The sequence below is a fragment of the Pseudochaenichthys georgianus genome, chromosome 22, assembly GCF_902827115.2.
Source record: "Pseudochaenichthys georgianus chromosome 22, fPseGeo1.2, whole genome shotgun sequence".
Classification (NCBI taxonomy): Eukaryota; Metazoa; Chordata; class Actinopteri; order Perciformes; family Channichthyidae; genus Pseudochaenichthys; species Pseudochaenichthys georgianus.
This window is the reverse complement of record NC_047524.1, coordinates 34,532,048-34,539,089: the sequence shown is the minus strand read 5'-3', so window position 1 is coordinate 34,539,089 and position 7,042 is coordinate 34,532,048. Positions and strand designations below refer to the sequence as shown.

General features: G+C 43.4%; 1 long non-coding RNA gene across 1 annotated transcript; it reads right to left on the bottom strand.

Moving 5' to 3' along the window:
• Positions 1-3,471: 3,471 nt before the first annotated feature.
• Positions 3,472-4,285, bottom strand: LOC117467391 (uncharacterized). Its single transcript, XR_004554382.2, has 3 exons — positions 4,242-4,285; positions 3,881-3,982; positions 3,472-3,560 (listed from the first exon to the last, which is right to left on the bottom strand). It is a non-coding gene; the product is annotated as an uncharacterized lncRNA (long non-coding RNA).
• Positions 4,286-7,042: the final 2,757 nt, after the last annotated feature.

The following is a 7,042-nucleotide window of genomic DNA, read 5'->3' as shown; positions in this document are numbered from 1 at the left end:
ATACATGCAATGGTCATGTACTGTGGACAATACCCACAGGAGCAAGTTCAGGTGAAGTGTCTTGCCCAAGGACACAACGGCTTTACAGACGCAGCAGCGGCGGGTTTCACCCCTTGATCTGATGATCATTGCACAGCGCACTGCACCACACCGTCCATCTTCACGCCTCGAAGTCATCGAGGCGCACCAAGTACACATTGGTATTATACATGTACTGTGGACAATACCCACAGGAGCAAATCCGGGTGAAGTGTCTTGCCCAAGGACACAACGGCCTGACGCAGTGGCGGCAGGAGCGGGTTTCGAACTGGAGTTCCCCAGCACCCCCCTTGATCTGATGATCAGATGCACAGACCACTGCGCCTCCCGTTAATCCGCAAGACTGCGGAGCTGATGAATAATGCCTGGAGCTGGAACGAAGCCCTGCTGTTGCTTGTGCGTTGACACCTGACATGACAACTGACAGGAAGGGGAGAGCAGATTTAAAGGGGTTAGCAGGTGCGATGATTGGCTAGCCGGGGCGTAATGCCCCTGATCACTTATTGGGATAACGTGTGACGCCCGATGATATTGTCTTCCTGATTGAACTTACGCTGAGCTACATTACTTGTAGAGTAAATATACTTAGTTACTTTACACCTCTGAGTAAAGTACTTGAGTAAATGTACTTACTTCCCACCTCTGCCTCCATGTCGGTTCTCGATGGTTCTTTCAGGGATAGTATTACTGAATGTTGGACTGGACCCTGTGTGAGATCACATGACAACATAGACTGAAGAGGATTAGCACACAAGCTGTTTTCCACACCAGTATCTTACTTATGTTGCCACAACTACCCAGGTACAGGTGGGGGGGTGTAGGGGTCTGGAATCCAGAAGACAAACATGGACATGTGTATGGAGGGATTACAGGTGCTGAGAGAGAAGCTGAAAACGGAAGTGGGAGAGATGGGTCTGTTTGAAAGGCAAGGGCATGTGTACTAAATGAGTCTGTACCGGGTCAGGGTGCTTCTGTTTACTGACAGTCACTGTGCTCAGGTACACACAGTACTGTCTCTTTAGGGTCAGATAGCACTGCATTTTGCTTTGTGCTTTTGTTTGTGTGTTCCAATTGGTGGTATAGTTTTGTTTCTGGTGTTTTATAATCTGGTTGACTCTGATTGACATAATGTCAGGCCGGTCCTGAGGCGGAACAGGGTCAGTAAATTAATTCAGCTTCAGGACCAGCTGAATGAGGGGACTCTTTCCATAAAGCGCTTATTACGACCAAATAGGTCCGCAAATGCTCCGGAGGGTCGTATATTCACAAATAACCCTCTCTGGAAAATCGTAAAATGCTTTTTGATTAGATTTCTAGCGAGAAGTGTATATTGTACTTTTAGAATCCACGTCCAGTGGATGTGTAGGATCTATAGTTTGATAGATATTACGAAGATTATTTGAGGTCTCGCCAGGAGAACGTGTATGTCTTTACCCCTATGTAAAGTTAGCATCAACCCTCACGGGGTGAAAACAGTATTTCCGGTCTCAAAGTTTTCATAATAAAACCGTATTCCCCTCACTGGAATGAGTGATTTTTTTTACCTCATTTTTCACAATTTAAGAATGCCCTCTCCAACCAGGGCTAACTCCTAGGGCAGCATGAGCAGATATTACAGGCCCTCAATAGCCGCTTTCACACCGCAGGACTTGCGGTACTTTAGTGCCGGCACTAAAGTGCCGGCACTAAAGTACCACTAAAGTACCACGGCACTAAATCCGCCAGGGGGCTAGTGCCAATCGCATTCACACCGCAGTACTTTCCCTGAGGCACGATTACGATTCGTCTTCTTCTTCTCTGGGTTTACTGGCAGGCCGCAAAACCACTTCACGGCGAGTACAACAAAAAAACAAGAGAAGAAGAACTACACGGGGGAGGGGGTATAAAGCTCACCCGCTGTATGAGGCGTTTGTTTACTTTCAGACCTCAGACATGATGGAGTTCAATGAGCTTGTTGTCTTTGTGCTCATGTTATACAGCTTTGTAACTGGGTTATTGCAGCCAACTAGGGATTTGACCCACGCGTCGGATGCTGTAAGTGCAATGCTGGTTCGGAATCGAAGGCGTACCATAACGAGTATTTCAACCGCAAAGGCTGGCACTCGCTCGTCCTGCAGGGTGTTGTGGATGCTAGGGGCCTCTTTTGGAGTGTTTTTGTTGGCTTACCAGGTAGCATGCATGATAGCAGAGTGTTCAGCATGTCCTCACTGGTTAGTTTTGTGGATAGGGGTGGTCTACTTCCTCATGTAACAAGGAATATTGGGGGACATGATGTGGGTTACTATATTCTTGGGGACTCAGCCTACCCCCTGCAAAGATGGCTGATGAAACCTTTCCAGGACAATGGAAGGCTTTGTACAGTGCATTTGGTTCTCTTTTATTTACCACATTCAAGACAGGCACAATTACAATAGTGCAGACACACCTTTGTGCAAAGACAATATGTCAGTATCAAAACAGTGTGGCAATATAATAACAAACTGCCAGGTGTCATATGCACATTAAATAGGCTCAGCAGTTAACACACCTTTATTATATATCCTCCTAAGATGTTCCCTTACTATAATTAATTAAAATATTGAACTCACAACACTGGTAATTACAAACTTAACCATTTCTCTTTCAATAAATAAATAGTGCTTGTGTTGATGGACGCCGTTTTGAAATACAATGAAATTATCTATTTCAAAGCCACATTGTGGGTGGGACACAACTAAAGCTTCGCCAGTTTATAACCGATGAAACATGATGGTATCAGAATAATCACTTACATGTGATTTATAGGATGCTACAACACAGGTCACTGTAAAGATAGTGTCAGAGGAGAAATAAGCAAGATACATTATCTGTTAAATCGCCATGGAGGTTATCTTTTATTTATCAGCAGCAGATCAATAAGTGTCAGTATCAAAACATAACACTGGCAAATACAATAGGTAGGCTCAGCAGACAGACCGTAGTGCAAAGTTAAAGTGTCACATGATTATCTACTAAATAGTGAATTCAGCATCAACTTCACCAAGATGAAGTTCAAAACAATGTAACAGACACACCTTAGTGCAAGTTAGGTGTCAGTATTAAAAAACAGTGGCAATATATATATAATAACAATAGAAAATCAACTTCAATCAAATGTACCCAAAACAAATATATAAAAATAGCACTGTAAGAGTTGAACTGTGGGCTAAGCCCTGAATGTTTCCATGTCCAGGAAACACCGCTATGTGTCAATATGTAAAACAATACTACAGGGAGGAAGGCCTGTTTGACTTCACTAGCTCTGAAAGCACTCCCAGAAACCCCTGCTGAAAAGCCTTTTGTTGCTCCATTTGCTGTGCCAAGACTGCGTCCCGTTCATCCTGGCGCTCCATCATCGCAATCACCCTGTCCTGTTTCCTGGGCCTTGTGTAAAAGCTTCATCTGGTCCTCGTGGATCGCCTTGCTGGCCATGGCACGCCTGTCCTCCATAGTCTCGATGGTGGCAAAGAAGTTCTCATCATGTGTGTCCTGTGCGCGCTTTCCTAAGAGGAAACATTATTTAATCACCATGTAGTTTTACAGGCAGAAGGGACACGGTTAGGCTGTTAGGGCTATTCCGACTGATAGGGTTAGGCACAGACACACACACTCACAGACACACACAAGAGAGACACACGTTACGTTTTCTTACCGGAAGTCATGTGACCTAGCCCGGATGTTTACAATTGTGTGAGCGTAAAATGGGCGCGAAAAGTGTAAACGCCTGCCTAGGCAAACACGTTTTCCACGGTGTTTCATAATTCATAATTGTACCATGAAGGAAGTAAACGTGATTGTGAAGCTACAGTGTGTGTGAACGTACTTTTGCGTTTGGTTGATGAAAAGGGAGACGAGCAACGGCTGCTGTTGCGATCGGGAAAGGACAGTCCACTCGTTTCCAATCCAGCGAGTTGTCCCGCCTCGCCTGAAACAAACAAATGTAGTGCCATGAGTTAGTGAAGCATATTACAGAAAACACTGCCCACTTATTCACAAGTCAAAACGTTTTCATGGCGGCCGAGAATAGCTAGTTAGATGTTATGTTATTAGCCAGCTCAGGGCCGGCTAACAGTGTTAGCCAGTTCAGCCTGCTCATGGCTACCTCGATCTACTGAGCAAATAAAAGTGCATCTGAGACCAGTAATGTGCATATTAAAAACCCCAGTACAAGTAGTTTATTTTACCTTCGTCGTTGTCGTCGTTGCTCACTTCACAGCCGACTGAATCCACCGTTTCAGCGAGCTCCCACAGCAGCGTGCCCGAGTCGATGGTCGCCGTTGTCCCGGAGAACGAGGGTCTCTGGCCGAGCAGATCATCCAGGCTCTCGTACCATTTACTGGTCTTTCTATCGTTACCACTTTTGTTATTGTGGTCTTTAATTTTTTTATAGTCCTGCCTGAGTTTTTTAATTTTTACCCGGCATCCGTGTGCACTGTGCACGATTCCCAGCTCAAGTAGCTTTTGCGAACATCGCTCAAAACATTTTGAGTTGGGAACTGCTTTCTGTAGAAGCTGCTGCATCCCTGCATCTGAGTAAATGGACAGAAGCGCCGACACTTCCTCATCATTCCACCGCTCCGGTGCTGTACGTGTTGTCATAACTGCTTTACAAACAACCTACTCGCTCAGGTGTGGATGTGGTTTTGTAGCGAGGAAAAAAATGGCTGCCTAACAAAACAAATTCAGAGTCTAACGGGGCGTGGTTTGCAATTCGCCCAGCCAATAGAAATAGAATAGAAATTGGCACTCTTTGTCACCAGGTTCGTACCACCTCTCTAGCAGGGACTAAAAAGTACCAAAAGAGTTCCAAAAGAGTTCTCGGCACTGAGTATTCCCGGCGGTGTGAACGCGACATTATTGGTACTAACGGAACTAAAGAACTAAAGTACCAGGGAAAGTCCTGCGGTGTGATCGCGGCTATTGATAGCAACCAGGCCATGCTTCATCAAGTCAGCCAGTTGACCCACCAAATCACAGCTCTATCAACTCAACTCTCCCCGCCAATCTCCTCCTCCTTGCCCCCAGCAGCAGTTGATCCTATCTCGAATCCTGCCCCACACCTTCCAGAGCCCTATGTGCCCGCACCACAAAATTACGCTGGAGAACTTGCTTCCTGTGGCGCATCTTTTACCGAATGTTTCTTAGTTTTTTTGCCACTGACCGCTCCCTTATTGCATATCTTATATCCTATCCTATATGTATTTAAATAAGTACATGATTTATTCAATTTGGCTTTGGAGCCAATCCTTTTTATATTCCAGTTTAGGAGCAGAAAGTGAGGCCTGAGATCCAAGAGGGAAGAAAGTGATCTGGGTTAGCTGGGTTTACGGATCAGTGCCTCTGGATTATCGCATGGATATTTGAGAAGGCCAGAGAAAATCCGATTGTCCCGCATGCTTCTGGTTCTAAATATTCATTACTGTCTCATTCACAGTTTTATTTTATTTTATAACAGACCATTCTTTAAAAATAAAAAAAGTCCAAATGGTTGTGCAGCGCTCTTTAAAAATGTATCATGAAGTGTGCCCAGTCGAGCCAGGCTGTTATTGATGGCAGTTAGGATAGTGACCACAATTCATGTTGCTTGTGTCTGTTCCTACTTTCAACTGTTTTGTTCGAGTCTTGCTGGATAGCAGTGGGAGTCATAAAGTGTTCTTATTTTCAGTGAGTGACTTGATGCTGCAATGATGAATCTCACTCATGTGTAATGTGTTAGATACTCAGTGTGCTATCAGCTGTGCACTTGAGGAGAGGAAGCGGCTGATGTGTAATCCAGAAGCTTCTGGGATTGTGTTGGACGATGTTGCTTCATCTGATCTCTTCCAGTCACTGAGTCATTTACAGCTCTTTACAGGAAGGTGTTACTTTTCCCTCAACGACACAGAGGAATTCCTTTTTATCGTGGAGCTGGAAAGTTTATGACCAGAAACCACACGATCAAATGTCTCCTTTGGACAAAATGAGAGGAAATAAGGTGTGATGAGATGACAACTGGCCAAAGGCAAAATAAGTGTTGTTTTTCTATATCTGTAGCAATGTTATACAAGTGAATATGTATAGTCTGGTATTGCATTACTGGAATTACTCTAGTTTCATATTAATGTAACAGGAAATATTTTATGCAAATAGGTCAAATCCAATACAACTTTGTTGTTATGGAAACTCAGTTTATGCCCAACACAAAATAAATGATACTTTTACAAACACAATGTCATGTTGGTAATGGTGATGCTTGAGTGTATTGTGTAACAATGACAGTGTTTCTTTAAGGAGACACATGTTGTCAATGTCCCTGTTAAAGAGCTGCACATCTACATGTATTTAATTATATTGATTATTTGTTTATTAACCAAAACATTGCGGAGGAGGATATTTCTTTCCACTTTTTCTAATAAAGGGCAAAGTATGTCTTCAGTTTATACTCTGCACACCCCACTGCTGTTTGTTAAGACTACTTCTTAGAGCGCAGGGACATTACTAAAGAAGATGCAGATACAAATGCCAACGTTTAGCATTTTATTGACTAGACAGTAAGAGATCAATGTTCATAGAGAACTGATTAAAATATAAAATATTCTTCTTTTATTTGGATTGTTCCGCCCGTTTCATTGACACGAGTGAGATATTACTCATATGGTTGTGAGGTTGTATACTTCCTTGTACGAATGATAGACTTGGCAGTAGTTATGGCACAATTAAATAAACCCGTCCAATTTTCTAACATCTGTGATTTTTTTGGGACATAAAGACAACAAACCCAGCAGTTTCAGCAGCTTTATTTTCCACTTTATTTATTTTCCTTTTCTCTTATTCCACAATCTAAACATTGCACTATGCAGGAATGAAAAAGTGCAGCTGGTGACATGAAAGACAGTTGTCTGCATGAGTTAAGTTAACAACGAAACATATGCAATGGTTCTGTGATGTTGACCAGGTGCAGTTCACTATCCAACCAGAGACCGAGTCAGGGACTCTTTCGTCAGAG